Raw genomic sequence first — 16,598 nt, 5'->3', positions numbered from 1 at the left:
TTTTTTAGTTATCTTTTATTCTTTGTTTTTTCATTTCATTAACTTCGTAATTGTCTTGAATAATTTTTTATTTTAAAACAATCATAAATATTGTCAATAATTAAAATACTTATTGTCGTTAACAAATAACAAAACAAAATGGCGGGTATTGAAATTTTTATAAAAATTTTTTGAAAATTTTTTCATGCCGGTGATAAAACTTGAAGGTAATGTTTATTAAAATAAAAATAATCATTATTAATTATGATTTTTTTTTTAAATGCAAACAAAAAATAATTAATAATATCTAAGTAATTAAATTTTTTTACAAAATTTAAATTTCATATTTTACATTTTGAAAAAATTGTAAAAATTATAAAATGTCGGTTGATTAATATCATTTTCTTTTATCTTGACCAATTCTGACTTACCGACTTAAAATTTTCAAATTTTCGCGCTAAGTAGTTTGCCCGCCTGCCACTAGGTGGCAACGCTAGTACTGACTTTTACAGCATCTCCCGCTCAAAGTCAGTGAGTAACGGACACCGGCCTGATGCAGTTGACTCGGACAATTCTCCCTTAACTCATTTATTATTATCAGTATCAATATTAATATAAATATCAATTACTATTTCAATTTATTAAGTTAATCCGTCCATCACAATTATAACAATGGTAAGGAATAAAATGCTTACTGAGAACTGAGTAATTAATAATATATAATATTATCATTTTTTATCTATTTGCCATCGCCTTGTCATACTTTTGCAATTACGTTCTTGATTATTTTGAATTTTTTTTTTTTTTTATTTTAAAACAAAGATAGGTTGTTTGTTAATAATTATTACTATTGGCAAACGACAAAACAAAATGGCGGCGGTTAAATTTTGCAAGACAAAATTTGCTAGTTTATATAAAAAAATTATTTTTGCCGATGATGAAACTTTCAGGTAATGGCTAATCAAATAAAAATAATTCTCTTAATTAAAATACATGAAAGTCTTGTAGTTAGTCATAAGTCATAAGTCAAAATTCGCAAAAAACGGGGCACGATTCCTTATTGGTTAAAAAAAGGCGCGCTATTTAAATTTCTATTTTTTTCTAATAATAATTTTTTTGCTCGTTTTTTTTTTTTTTTTAATTTAAAGTTTCATTGATTGAACTATTTAGACAAAATAGATGAAAAAAATAAATAATTAATGCTATTGGCACCTAATTTATTATCAAAATTATAAAAAATTTCCATATCTGTTAATTTCATTGAAATATTTTCGGGTAAAAAAAAAGCGCGGGAAATATATCCGACAGTAGCCGCTCAAAGCAGAGATAAGAAGCACATTGGTGTGAATCAACCACACTGACTGTAATGTGGAGTAATTAAAGTTAGGAGTTAGGAGATAAAACAACAGCTTGCCGTCTCGAAGTGTAGGACTGGGAGAGGCGGATAAGCTCAATCGTGTGGGCTGCGCTTGTATCACGAGCTCGATACTCGTAGTGTACGGGGCTACGAGTGGAGTAGCTTGAGTGGTGGTTCTACTCGTATAGTATCGCAGCAGCGCGAGGAAAGAACCGAGAACGAGAACCCGTGGCTGTTACAACTCGGTGTTCAGCAAGCCAGTGTACGCCCGGCTGCCGACACGAGCGGAAGGTGTATATGTCCTTTCTATTTAAAAATATTCCCAGTACGCTTATAAACACTCCAACCTGCTCGTCATTGTCATTTTTATTTTAATTATTTTTTGATTTTAGTTATAGTTAGTTACTACCAGTGTCACCAAGAACAGTTTTGTTTAAATAGAAAAGCGTGTCGACAAATTTGTTTTTTTTAAATTTCAATTAAAAACAAATCAGGCTTGTAATTACCTGAAATGAATAATTCGGAGAATCGAGCTGGAGGATTTACATTACGTGAGCGTTGTTATTGCTACTGAGACTCGTGTCTTGTGATTGTCAAGAGTGAGATTTAATAAACGACGCGAGCTTAATAATATTGATAAGATAAAAATAATTATTATTAAAAATTGTAAATATTTAAAAATAATTAGACATTGTGATAGTTTCGGTACCGTCGTTACATAATGGTCCTTTTAACTTGGCACCCTGGAGCGCGAACCGTCCACCGGTTGGCATAGTACCGCGTGGCGATCAGCTGATCGTTAGTCAACCTTAGCTTATTCTGCAAGCGCTGCTCCAATTTGTCTGACATCAAATACACACTGTCATCAAACACACACACAGTGTCTACTAGGTCACATACCAATTTTAAATTCTATAAATAGATAAATAGACCGGGTAACTCCAATTGTTAATTGTTAATTACTGGACATTGAGAGAGAGAGACAAACTTTATGGGTAGATGACATTGTGAGTGCTTACGGAGATTTAAACTCAATAATTAAATCACAACAAACACTCTCGTTGGTTGAGTTTTTAATTACAATTACCAGTGTAAAATTTATTGTTATTGATATATTAGTAATATATAATATTAAATTTTAATTGCAGTCATGAAAATGATCTGCCGACACATATGACAATTAAGCGTAATCAATTCGCGTCGTCTGCGTCGCACGTGATCGCGAGTGAGTGACCTCTGAATTTATCAAGTGGAGAATTTCATCGGGCTGTTGAGAGTTCATCGATCGCTCTCTACTCACTCATTCACTTGTCATCTTTTTATTCTCTCTCTGTTTATTCAAATACGTTACACGTTATTTTAACAATCATTCTCTCACTCTCACTCTCTTGACAAACGCCGCTGTGCCCTCCCCAAGTAACTTTTTAGCCAGTCTGTCTGTTTATATTTTTAGCCCGGCTTATCGCGCCCGCAGCTTTGCTAATCCGGAAATGTATTTACCGTGGGAGACAATCTGAATTTCACCAGCCGGGAATTTAAGTTTCGGTCATTGAATTGATAATATTTATCGGTAATGTATTTTAAAAATTCCTCGATTGAATTACTGATGGTAAAATGCAAAAGAATTATTATCGATTATCGGACGATTGCAAAAGTTCTATGACAAAGCCTTATTTCTTTTTGTTTTTTATTATTTTTTATTAATATTAACATTACTGTCTTTATTAGTAGTATTGATGATATTACTGCAATTATTATCGATATAATTATAATTATTAATCCAAGCATTTTATTCAATGACAATTATTGCTCCAATAACGTTAAACGTGACTGAAACCGGCCAAAACATTTTTAAAATCCGCGTGTGTCACTTTGTAAAGACAATTTTTATTTTGGAGTTAAACTTTGGTGTTAAATAATATTAATAATAAGTAATATAACCGTGCTAAAAAATTGTGGTTTTAAATGTCCGTGAAAATATAATAAAGTGCCTCAAACGTGGTCCTATTGTTGTGATAAACTCAAGTTTATTTTATCATACGCACTCATAAGTGAAGCAATACTGTGATAGGAGTTGTACGTTGAGGAGGATTCGAGTGTCAAGCTGGTGAATTAGTTTGACAGGTCACGGAGCAACGTCTGTTTCAAGCCCAATTTGAGTAAGTTTTGAAACAAATTTTTTTATCACAAAAAATTGACTATTTTTTTAATATAAAAAATTGACTAGTTTTTTATCAAATAAATTAACAAAAAAAAATTTTATTAATTTTTTACTTATAATGTATTTAAAAAAATATTTAAAAAAAAAATAAAAAATTTTCTAAACATTAAATAATTTATTTGTGAAAAAAATGGATAATTTTTTTTCTACGTATACATTTTATATCAATGTTTATTATCGGATAGGCGGCAAGCGATAGTTTATAGTTGATAAATATTATCACGTCTCAGATATGATTTGCATGATGAATGATAAGTTAACTTTTATGCTATCAATATTAATGATGCGTTAAACTTTTTTGCTCATAGTACGTGCGTATATACATAGTGTGGGGTACGTAACCAGTAATGACGATAAAACGATAAACGTGCAATTGGCTGGACGTAAACACGTGCAGGGTATTGATGTATCAAGTGTCGCGCGCCACTAACCGCGATCGATAATAAATAAACAACTCATATCTACTCATATATGTACTATACTTATGGTATTAATTTATGTATCGATACCGTCGATCAAGTATCTAGTGTGAGTAGTTTATTTATTATTTCATTTCATTTCTTACACGTGCATTTTTAAATGCTGTGTAATTGTCATCTGAAATTTTAAAAAATATTATCTAATTAACTTATAAATAAATTTAACTCTCTGAGATTAAATTTTATTGAATTATAATTGATCCGTTAAATTTAATAAAAATATAATTATTCAAGTTACGTTTTACCAAGTAAAAAATCGACTTCAATTGAATTTAAATGAAAGTTATTAATAATAATAAAAAAAAAAAAAAAAAAAAGACAAAATAAGGATTAAGCAAAGAGAAATGACAAATGCCCTCTGAAATTTCATTTAATCAATTGAATCTTAATGCTCTGCGCCGAGTAATGTTCCAAGCGATTAAAACCTTTTAAAAATGCCCGTCATTTGTAATAACCGTGACAATCAATATGCATCAGGAAATGAATACAAAATGAATAATTACTAAAATCTACCAATCGATTTGTGACTGAGCCTGTATATATAAAATTCTTCGACTGAATTCGAAGAATAAATAAATAAAAAATGTGTATCTAATTATTACTTGAATTGCATAAAATTCACCTGCATCGTCCGCTAACTCTTATATGTGTGTTAACTCTTAGTGTATTCTCTTTATATTTTAATTTAGCGACTTGTTAGCTGTCGGATTGACTCAGTGATACGTTTAATGGGATTATTTATGCCACCAAAGGCGCTTAAATGACCACTTGCCATATCATCATATCTACCTAACAGCCGGTAACATAATTATGTTGACATGGATCGTAAGACAATATTTTTAGTTAATACATTATATACGAGTTATTAACTCTCAATGACGATTCACTTTTTTACTCTATAATAATAAAAGTATGAGAATAATAATTACTATATATATATATTTGAAATTTTTTAGTGTCCACAAAGTCGTTTAAAATAAAAAAGAAAAAAAAAACGTATTAATTAACCGTGCAAAATACTGTTAACGTGTGCGTAGGCTTAATTTAATTTAGTAGTATAAATCAATTAAATGACTAAACACATAAATCATGATAATGTAGTTATTATTGTAACTTGTCTATCACAATTTTATTACCAATTGTAAAGTAATGTCTTTTGTAAGTAATTATTTATAATTTTGACGTTAAAGTCCACGCGTTAAAGGATATTTTTTGCTGTAATGCATTATAGTAGACTGTAGTTGTAGTTGTTGTCTAGTCTGGACTTAACTTAACGCAAGTAAATAAAAGTAGAGACTATCTAATCGAGGTAAAGTAAATTAGCGCTAGTTATTTCTTCGGGCTACAGATTATGGCATTTTCTTCATTGGCTGGAAATATTTTTTTCCTATCTTTATATATACGTATATAATATGTCATATACAATACATATCACATGTGGAATGCTTTCCTTGTTGATGCTAGTGTAAGTGATAGTTATAAATTAAAAGTATGAGGCATAATACATTAACATTATTTTTTCGTAGTGATAGATATTTAAAAAGACATGAATGTTGACAAGAGTAGTCTTAGTCTCTAAGCACGTAATAACGACAACTGTGTACTGTATAGTAGACGGCGGGCTCCGGGGCGTTTCCGTATCGATCACAATAATGTCGCATGGCAATCGACTCGCGCAAATGCGGTCGACCATGCGGGCAACGTCACGAATTGAGTTCTCATCCGGCAATATAATTTCATCGTTACCACACACATTTTTATTATGTGTTAAGTATTGTCGTTTGTATCTTCTTTTTGAATTTTTTCGCTTGGTACTTAAGTTTAGTTTGCAAAAATTCCGCTAGATGGCGACCGAGAGAGTTTTTCTCGCATGGAAATTCAGACACTGTTTAAGTAAGAGTGCATGGGTAGGCGCTTAGGGAAAGAGTAAATTTATAAGTGGAGGTAGGCTAGGATGGTAGTGGAGTTAAGTTAATCGATTATTGAAGCAGAATTTACCCGTAAAAAATTTTTAAGTCAAATCAAAAATTTTTAATTTTTTACAAACATTATTTTAATTTGCGATTCGGCCAAACATTTTGTTTTCTATTGAGAATATTTTTATTAATTTAATCATATCTCTTGTCTTTTATACAACATCTTTATTTTACTTTTAAAACTTTAGTATGCAATGTAATAACAAAATTAAAGAAATCTAAAAATTTTCTCCGAGAGTAGTCTTGAAACTTGATAATTTATTATAAAATTTTTCAAATGCAACTGATGAAACTATCTATTCCTTCGTAACACCAAGGCTTATTAGAGATTATAAATTTAAAATTAGCATAAATTAAACAAAATTAGTTAACAACTTCTAAAAAAACAAGTTCTCAATACTCATTTTTATTAATCATTCTGCTCCGTTCAGCGTCTGCCTGCCTTCTATTCTAAAAAGATACTTCCATATAAGTATAGATATATATCACATAATATGTATGTGTATATGTATACAAAATTACATGGCACTTTCAATAATGAAAAGGTCACACCTCATAACTCGCCGTATTCATAAATTATTTTTAATACTTTATTATATTTATTTATTATTGTTATTATTTATACTTTTTTTCCTAGCAATATTTTGACATCAATATTTATAATTAACCCGATATGTCTGGCATTAATGATTTTTTATTGAGTTGAATACTGTATTAAAGAAAGTTAAATAACTGCGCGTATAAATAAAATCATATATATATATATATATATATATATATATATATATATATATATATATATATATATATATATATATATTAGGGTGGGTCAAAAAAATCGAATAATTTATTTTTGACTTTATACTCTGAAAAATAGGTTCGTAGACACCTAAAAAGAATTCTCTCCAAGTATAAGCTCTTAATTATAACGGGAAGGTCCTCCGCTTTGCGGGTTTCTATTTTTTTCGAATAATCAGATAAAAAAATTTATATCTCGCTTCCAACTGCTTGGAAAAATATTCCGTGGCATAGATTTTGTGAGAAATTGAATGCTTTACAAAAAGGTCTCTTATGACTTTTTCAAAAACTCAACCGATTAAAAGATATTCATAGTTGAAGTTTGGCTATTTTAAGGAAAATATTCGTTTTTATTATGAATTTTATAAGTCGATGAAAAAAATTATTTCGGATTGCGGAACTCATGATTTTGTAGGAAATTTACTGCTCTACAAAAATGGTCTCTTATGATTTTTGATTAAGTGAAGCCGTTACGAGATATTCATCGTCAAACATTAACGAATATCAATATTTCCAGTTTTTGATCAATAATTCGATAAATTTTAATTTAAACTATGAGTTTCAGGAAAATTTACATAAATTTGAGTTTCGATCGATAAAGAAATGTTATAATAAGTTAGATAAAGAATTATTGGAATTATCATTGATTTTCCTTGGAGAAATGCCTCAAGAAAAGATTTCTTTCAAACGTCCTGGTACTGTTCATCATGCTAGATGGATGGCTAAGGCCATTTATAGTTTGAAAATGTATCTATTCAGAGATGAATTCAAACTCTCTCAGAAAGAATTGCATGGTCTTCGTCATTTCTGTATTTTTATAGTCACATTGTATTTAAAAGCTTGGTTTTCATCAACTTCTGCAACAACTGCTGCTTATCATGACTTGCAGTTTATGAAAAATTTATTGGAGTACAAACATATCAATCCTTTGATTTCTTCAGCTACGTGTGAAAAAATGATTTCGCACTTATGGTATTTGAGCGATGAACTTGCCATTTTATCACTGTTTGACGATGGCGTTCCATTAGAAGTAAAAAAAAGTATTGTTGAAGCTGTTAATACTCGTGAAGGTACAGATTCTAAAGCTAAAAGATTTGTAATTGCTAAAAAGATTTGAATTCATTGGCGCAGAGAACTCTGAGTGACTTTGTGTCTAAAAAGTCATTAAATCTTTTCAAAATCTTCGATCTACCGTATGACTTTCTTGATGTCGATGTTGAATTATGGCCTACTAATGAGAGTTATCTCGAAAATAAAGAATACTTTCAACAACTAAAAGTTGTCAATGATTCAGCAGAGCGAGCTGTTGCATTAGTTAGTGAATATAATCAATGCTTGACAAAAATGAAGAACAATTCCAGTACTTATTGCAAGTTGTCAAAGAACATCAAAAACATTCCCAAATTGTAATAAAAGAAATTATTTATAGTAATAGCGTACTGTTATGTTAAAAATATAGACAATTATATTGCAATTGATAATTCAATAAAAAATTTATCTATAAAAAAGTTAAATACTGGTTGTTTCTCACTTGATTCAATACTTTTCATATTAAATTTGACAAAGAAATATGTCATTCACTTCAAATTAAACTAATCATTGGCTATATGTCGAAAAAAATGCTCTAATTTCTTGTTTTAATGCAATCAAACAAGCTCAAGACTGAAAACAATATTAAAAAAATTGTTTATAACATTTCTTTATCGATCGAAACTCAAATTTATGTAAATTTTCCTGAAACTCATAGTTTAAATTAAAATTTATCGAATTATTGATCAAAAACTGGAAATATTGATATTCGTTAATGTTTGACGATGAATATCTCGTAACGGCTTCACTTAATCAAAAAATCATAAGAGACCATTTTTGTAGAACAGTAAATTTCCTACAAAATCATGAGTTCCGCAATCCGAAATAATTTTTTTTCATCGACTTATAAAATTCATAATAAAAACGAATATTTTCCTTAAAATAGCCAAACTTCAACTATGAATATCTTTTAATCGGTTGAGTTTTTGAAAAAGTCATAAAAGACCTTTTTTGTAAAGCATTCAATTTCTCACAAAATCTATGCCACGGAATATTTTTCCAAGCAGTTGGAAGCGAGATATAAATTTTTTTATCTGATTATTCGAAAAAAATAGAAACCCGCAAAGCGGAGGACCTTCCCGTTATAATTAAGAGCTTATACTTGGAGAGAATTCTTTTTAGGTGTCTACGAACCTATTTTTCAGAGTATAAAGTCAAAAATAAATTATTCGATTTTTTTGACCCACCCTAATATATATATTATAATTTATAATAATAAGTATATATAAAATAAGTATCGAAATTCCTGAATAACAAGTGGCGCTGTTGATTATTTTATATTTCTTCGCGACCAATATAAAACTGTCTGTACGGATTGAGATTGAAACTCGGACATAAATTTATCGATCCACTATTTCCATTGACCATACATCGTAATCAGTTCCTCATATTATAATATAAATAATATGTGTAATTCACAGATGGAGATGAGTTTTGATTTGAAACATCTTCCGCGTGTAATTTAACTGTTGACTCTACTGTATTTACGACAGCAAAATATGTGTAATTAATTAAATTTATTGTTGAAGAAATTTGCGGTGATACTTTAATACCCGGTCGTATGATTATAATGTATACTTAATTAATGAATATGATGATGTTGACTATGACGACAATAACAACTGCGGACAGACGACAACTAAACAGCAATATAAAATAAAAGGTACAAGAGTTCCTCGTCTTGTCTGTATTCTATTTTACATCTTCTACATGAAGAAGACTATGTACTAAGTAAAGAGCATGCCCGCTACGAAATACCGCTATTTCCTCTTTCGTCTTTGGTTACGTGGCACGCCTCGACGGGTTGATAAATATAATTATGCCTCGGGGCAAGAAGATGCTTTATTAGGTGAAGATTAAGACAACTATCATTTTTATTTTAGTTCTTGATCGAAATTTTTACTGTCATTTTTATTTGTTTCACAAGTTTTAAAGTTTTGAAATATTCAAATTGTTAAGTCAGTCGTATTTTCATTTTTTTAAAAGTATTATCTCCGGTTCATAGCTTTAAAATTTCAAAGACAGGAAATTATAGTCAGCGCCATCTGTTAATAATTATTAGAGATGTTTTTTAGTTCTATTGATGAGGCAGTTTTCTATATATCTTAAATCTGACTTTTATTTCGCGAATTATGTCTTAGGAATTGGAGATACGGAAAAATTGATAAAGATATTTTTTATAGATAATTTCCTACAAAAAAGTATTTCAACACTTTAGCCATATTTTCACAATTTCCCTCAAAATTTGAGATTTAAACCTTCCCTAATGATATTTTTCCAACAAAACGTTATTTATATTATAAATGATTTGATTAGATAATATTTATAAAGATTTGTATGTAAGTAAAGGATAATAATGAGGTATATATCAAGGTGTCTAGAAGTGACTTATGTCTTTTATCAGATAAAAGATCTACCTCACAATCGTCCATCAGTATCCATCAATAACATTTGAATGTAAGATTATCCGTGATAATCGTGACGCAATATCGATAGGACAGCGGAGCTGTGTGTGACGGTTGAGTTATCGGTCTGAGAATCGCTCGTGGGAGGCGTGAAGAAGAAGTTCCGCTTGGATAAGATAGCTGCACGAGCAGAGCTAAGAAAACGTTAAATGATTAAGCTATTAATCAGCGCAGAAACTCTGGCTAGCACGCGACTGCCGTTAAGGATTCGCGAAACAACTTCGGCCCACGTACTCACACATGCACGATATCCACAGTGCAGTACTATATCTATACCTACACATATATCTATATCTATACTGCATGTGTGTTGTTCTCTGAAGCGCTGCACGGCTACTGTAATGTGCTGGGTCGAGCTACTGTTCCCGCTGTCTGATAATGTCACAAGTCTCGAGACTTTAGTTTATTTATCTGCTGAAAAATAACTTCTGTTTGTATTATTATTGTTACTATATAATGCCCACATCCGACCCAGCTGTTGCTTATATGTGTTGTGTTTTATGGTTTGTTTTTGTTATTATTTATATGAGAATCGCTGCAAGCTTAACCAATGTCGATCCACACGTGACAATCGATCATTAGCATACAATGCAGGCTAATGGGATCGTGGTTGACGAGCTACTGGCTTCTGGCTCGTGATTTAATTCTACGCTTAACTTGAGAATTTTAGATCTTAACTTAGAAACTATCTTTGAGTTAGAATTTGCGTTTGTGCAGAAAAAAATAATATTTTGACTAAAAAAAAAATTTAATTTGTAAGAAAATTAAGGTTCAAAGTCAAGAAAATTAATATTCTTGTTAAGAGTTTAATTCTTGAGTTAAGAGAATAATTAAATAAATCTTGTACGTTTGAGTAAATTTTTTTTGGCTTAATTTAAAAAAAAAATTGTTTTCCAATTAAAAAAAAAAAGTTATTTTCTTAAAAAAAAATTTTTAATACTATATTAATTTAAAAAAATTTTTTGAATTAAGAGAAAAAAATTTTGAATATCAAAATATTGTTAATTAAAGTTAATCTTTTCTTCTGTGTGGTTGAAATCTTTTTGATTTTCTTACTTGGGTATAATGTTTTACGTCAAATATGAATAATTGATGAAGCAAAGATAGTAAAAAAAAAATTATGAAATTACCGACAATAAAAGTCGAAATTTGTTACCAAAAAATATAAATGTTGGTTGTCAATTTAAGAAGACAAATTACCATTAGCCGTAATATAATGTAGCCTCGTTACTCTTAATTTAGTATTGAATGTTTATTATTAATATTAATCCGTTGGGTCGGATGTATATCAAAGGCTCTTCGAGAATATTGACAGTGACGAATCGAGCTGAGAGGATCACACTACATTGTCCCGATTTCGCGGTGTCCAAAATGCAAGAGGCGTTGCCTTTTTCATTCCGTGTATAAGAATATAGAAGAGTACTTAACTTATCCGTTCATATACATGTGTGCAAATATATTTATTATTATATGGTGTAGTGTAGTATAGAAGAGCATAAAGCCGAAAAAAATAAAAAATATGAAAGACCAGTTCGGCGTTCTCTCAACTCTGTTTTTAATATATATGCATCATTCGCGACAGTGATAAAAGAAGGTTTTGAATGTAACGGATACAAGCTCGGACTGGAGCTTGGGGATATTTTTTTAATTTTTTCTTTCTCCTCTTAAAATTACAGTAATATACAGATGACACATGGGTTCGTGTTGCGAGTGATAACCCGCTTGCGTTGCTGAAAGTTAATAGTCGGTGGTAAGAGTCTTGACATTTAATACTGTTGCAGAAGGCAGTATGTACCTTTTAAATCATTTTTTTCTTGTCACGTGTAGGCACGTCGTTCCCGAAACTCGTTTACTATCGACGCAACTTGAGACGCGAGATCCAAATTTTTATTATTATTTATATTATCTTTAGTGCAATATCTATCGTTATCATTATCACACATTACTTTATGTTATTGGTTGTCTTTCCATGAAAAAATTTTCATATATGGCCATGTCAGTCTATGTATGAGGATAAAAAAAATATTTATTATAATATTAGGTAAATTCCTCAGAAGAGTCATTAAAAAAAATTTTATTTTTTATCTGTTGGAAATTTTAAACATCAACTTTGGTTGAAAAATTATCTATGGGCATATATAACCTTATTAGACTTAATATGGACAATTTTTACAATTTGAGGAACTTTAAAAAAAATAAAAATGAATAATTCTTAGTCAGTTTAAAATAATTAGTTTTTTTTTGCTAATATTATTTATGGATTATTATTATTTTAAAAATAAAAATAATAATATTAATACATATGTACGTTAGCAGCGAATCAGGTTACCGACATTAACAATGTTCCTCCCTCATAAAAGTTGCAGTGTGGTACTCGCTTATTGTATTAGTTCGAAGCTCATGATTGCTTCCTAGGTCACACCAAAGTGCAATCTCCGGTCTTCAACACGAGGATGGACGGATGGACACCCGAGTAGAGTGTAGAGAGCAGAGAGCTCGTCATACCGTGCGATAAGAGTCATCCTCATCGTTGATGTTGTTTAACGACAACGTATCTCTGATACACACAACACAACACAACCCAACCTAACCGTCCGCTAACTCGACGATCTCATTTTTATTATTTTGCTGAATAGTGTATCGCGTATACAATATACAACATACAACATAGAACATATAGTATACACATGTAATATGTATATCGGTGAATTGGACTTGTGTCTGTGCGTATGCAGTACTCTATGTATAGCATGACAACGACATAAAGCGTACGAGAAATGCAAGCGCGATAAGGAAAAAGCCTTGAGCCATAAGCAAGCTAAGCCGCGAGCCGCGAGCCACGAGCGGCACCACTGTACCAACAGAATAGAACCAACGCACCACTCCGACGATGGAAAATATACGCGGCTCCATATTTAGTGTGAAGGATTCTTGGATTTCCACTCGGTACTCTACTAGGTGGTATATAGAAACAACCGAACATATACGATGGGAAACGCCGTTTGTATTGGTTATGACCGACACTCAGACTCAGGAAATTGTCGATCGATTGATTAAGTGTCAGTTGATTCAAAAAATCATCGGCTAGTCTTGATTGGGAAAAACGAACAAAACAGTTTTCTTGGACGTGTTTCTTTAAGGAAATTAGGCCGGGATTCAACACTAACTTGTTAATTTTACAACACTTTTTTTAATTATTTTAAATTAATTAACAATTCTGAGTCAATGAATCTACTTTTAGTTTTTCTTTTAAATAGAAAATAAAGATGATAAATTTCTTGGTAATTGATAAATGAAAAATATTTTTTCATAAAAAAATTGAAAGCTTTAATTTTTGAGATAAAATCTTTTTAAGACATGTACAAAAATTCGGAGCTTACAATTTTTGTGTCCCAAAAATTGAAAATACAAATTTCTTTTCAGCACAAACGATTCGATACCGTAAAGATTGTAAGATAATTAATAAATTTCTTGTTAAATTTTGAAATAGCTTTAGGTCATATAACTTGTAACCTTTTTAAATAAATAATTTTATTTTACTGCATTTAGTAGTTTTATAATCGCAGTACAATCGTATAATTATCCAAAGAATGAAGAAATACTTTTGTGTAGTCACATTAATTCGACTATAAAAAGGAAAGAAAAAATTCCCTGCGGTAGATGCTCTTGGTTGCAATTGACGAGTGTTTAACAACGCGGTTTCGTTAAAACAGTCTGCGATTACGGTCCATTATTCTTTGGGCTGATACGGCGTTCTCACTCATATCAACTGTGTAGTACACCAGTATCGTAATAGTGCTGTATAAATATAAATGTCTGTCCGTATTTGAGATATTACTATTTAACAGCATATCAGCTGACTCGGGATGACTACTTCTCATATTATATTACAAATATACATACATAATAAAACACAGATATGGACATGTATGTATATATAATATCTACTTGGAGTTAAATAACGTACGAGCGCTTGAGAAAACTTGAATGTCCCTGGGAGGCAAGGAAAAACGTTTCTGGGTGTGGTTTCCTTGCAAAACTTATCCATATTGTACAGAAAATACCAGCCGGTCTCTCTCTCTCTCTCTCTCTCTCTCTCTCTCTCTCTCTCTCTCTCTCTCTGTCTTTCTCCAGTCCACAATCTCCTATCCTGTCCAACAAATGTTTCATTCTTGACAAATTATTTAGAAAGACATAAAAATCCGCGGTAAATTAAATTTAATGCAATCGCTGTTAATTATTATTATAACAACTTACATTTTTACCATTTATCATCTACCATCAATACAAATAATAATATTAATAACAGTACAATTACATAAATTATTATTTTAAATAATAGCAATAACACACAAATATTTTCAATATCTCTTAAAGATCTAACGACGCATCATCATCCTCATAATTATCATTATTATCATCATAATAATAATTTCTAGCATTGAAATCAGCATAACGCCGAAGGAACAACCGCCACTTAAAGAGCATTAAACTCGTGTTGAACTATAAAGGTTTACGCCTACATTACTGCCTTAACTTGTCTTGTGGTTTAGAAAATATTCATACAATATGTAATATATATTTCAAATTTACTATGATATGAGGGGTACTTAAAAAATTAATAGCCACACTTAAATTAAATATAAATATATACCATGTATTAATAAAAAATTTTACTTGACCCCAAAGAAAGAATCTTGAAGCAAGATTTTTTTTTGGTTGGAAAAAAAAATTTTTTATCTTTAATTAAAAACAATAAAATTTTATAAAATTATTTTTCTGATTAAAGTTTTTTTTTAATGATTTTTCTATCAACGTATCATTTATAAAATTTATTATATTCCCGTAATTAAATTAAAATCCGCTTATTTTCGTCATTACTTTCACATTTTATTCAAATCCGGTCGATAAAGTAAAGCCAAAGTCAAAGTTAAATAAAATCCAGTTCGATTCAATAATATTGTAACATTGTAAGCGCATATTGCCGATATAAATAAATATTCGGCTTAACCGGGAACAACACCCGAGTTAAATTAAGTACGAGTAAAGGTATTATATTTAATTCGAGTGTATGTACGGTGATAGTTAATGTTTCGTAATAATACACACGTTGACGAGTGTATTATACATAGAACGAGAATTCTCGACGTGTCACTTCGGTGGGTTACTACATTTTCCTTCGCGACAAACTTATTCACTTATTTTTTTTTTGCTTAAAACCAGCAACGTGTATATATGTATATATGAATTTACGTTTGTGTACATACAGTAGTACAATTTCATTGATCGAACTGGTAAAAGTGTGATTTAGCAACGTGTAACTGACAAATCGTTACTAAACCGTGCGCCAAATTTCACACTGATCACTTGCCTCGAATTTTTACCTATCCTTTCTATTTATTTCGTTTCCTTTCCCTACATGACATGACATGCTCCTATCTGCAATCCCGAGACTTTATGTACCCACTGGATACATACTTTTAATCAATCCGGATTATCAGAAGTAAGGAGTAATGAATTTACCTGGTGGACTCTTTGGAGTGTCGAGCGATCTCGAGAAAGTTTATTTTATTTATTTAGATTTTTTTTGCTATCATTAGTATGAAGTAATTACTTACATTACCACTCAATAGATCGAGTTCTTCCGTGCATTCCAGTATTTTACTCCAGTTCTTCGGTCTTAGCTTGGAATCAACGTCTTCGACTTGTTTTTTTTTTCGAAGAAGTATCGATTTAAAGCATATGCTATGAGAATTTCTCGGCCGAATATGGTTATTATGAAATTAAAAAAGTTCATCAAGTTGAGGAATTTACTCGGTTTGGAGGAAAATTTTAATGACTTGCATTACTACATTACGAAATTATTCAATATATAATTCAAATTGGCTCTAATTAGCTAATTAATTCATCAATTATCCTGGCAAACAAATTAGTTACATTGTAAGTATTTAATACTAATGTCTTAATTATTTGCAAATTATTCAATTCACTGAGGATTAAAAAAGGCTTTACGCTTTATATGGGGTGATTTATGGTGGAAAATTTTCGGAAAATGAAACGGGGCTATTTATATATTTATTATATTGTAATAATCAGTTAAGACATAATACGAATGTATGTGTGTATATTTGATAGAACAGCTGACGTTTTCAAGGTGAAGTATATTACAAAGCGAGACGGAGCTGAGTGAGAAGCTAGTAGATAAGGTAATACATATTTCCAGTAGTAAATGCG

General features: G+C 30.5%; 1 protein-coding gene across 2 annotated transcripts in view; it reads left to right on the top strand.

Moving 5' to 3' along the window:
- The first annotated feature begins 1,301 nt into the window (after positions 1 to 1,301).
- The window catches only part of LOC141526095 (uncharacterized), a 197,008-nt gene continuing 181,711 nt past the window's right edge, over positions 1,302 to 16,598 (top strand). The window contains exon 1 of one of the 2 annotated variants that reach the window (XM_074240874.1): positions 1,302 to 3,495. The gene's annotated coding sequence lies outside the window, so the exon portion shown is untranslated. The remainder of the gene's footprint in view (positions 3,496 to 16,598) is intronic. The other variant, XM_074240875.1, reaches the window with a different exon arrangement.

Source organism: Cotesia typhae, unplaced genomic scaffold, assembly GCF_013202065.1.
Source record: "Cotesia typhae breed Kobodo isofemale line unplaced genomic scaffold, CoteBio_Ctyphae contig_33, whole genome shotgun sequence".
Taxonomy (NCBI): Eukaryota; Metazoa; Arthropoda; class Insecta; order Hymenoptera; family Braconidae; genus Cotesia; species Cotesia typhae.
The sequence above is the reverse complement of the archived record's forward strand: the minus strand, read 5'-3'. Positions and strand labels throughout refer to the sequence as shown.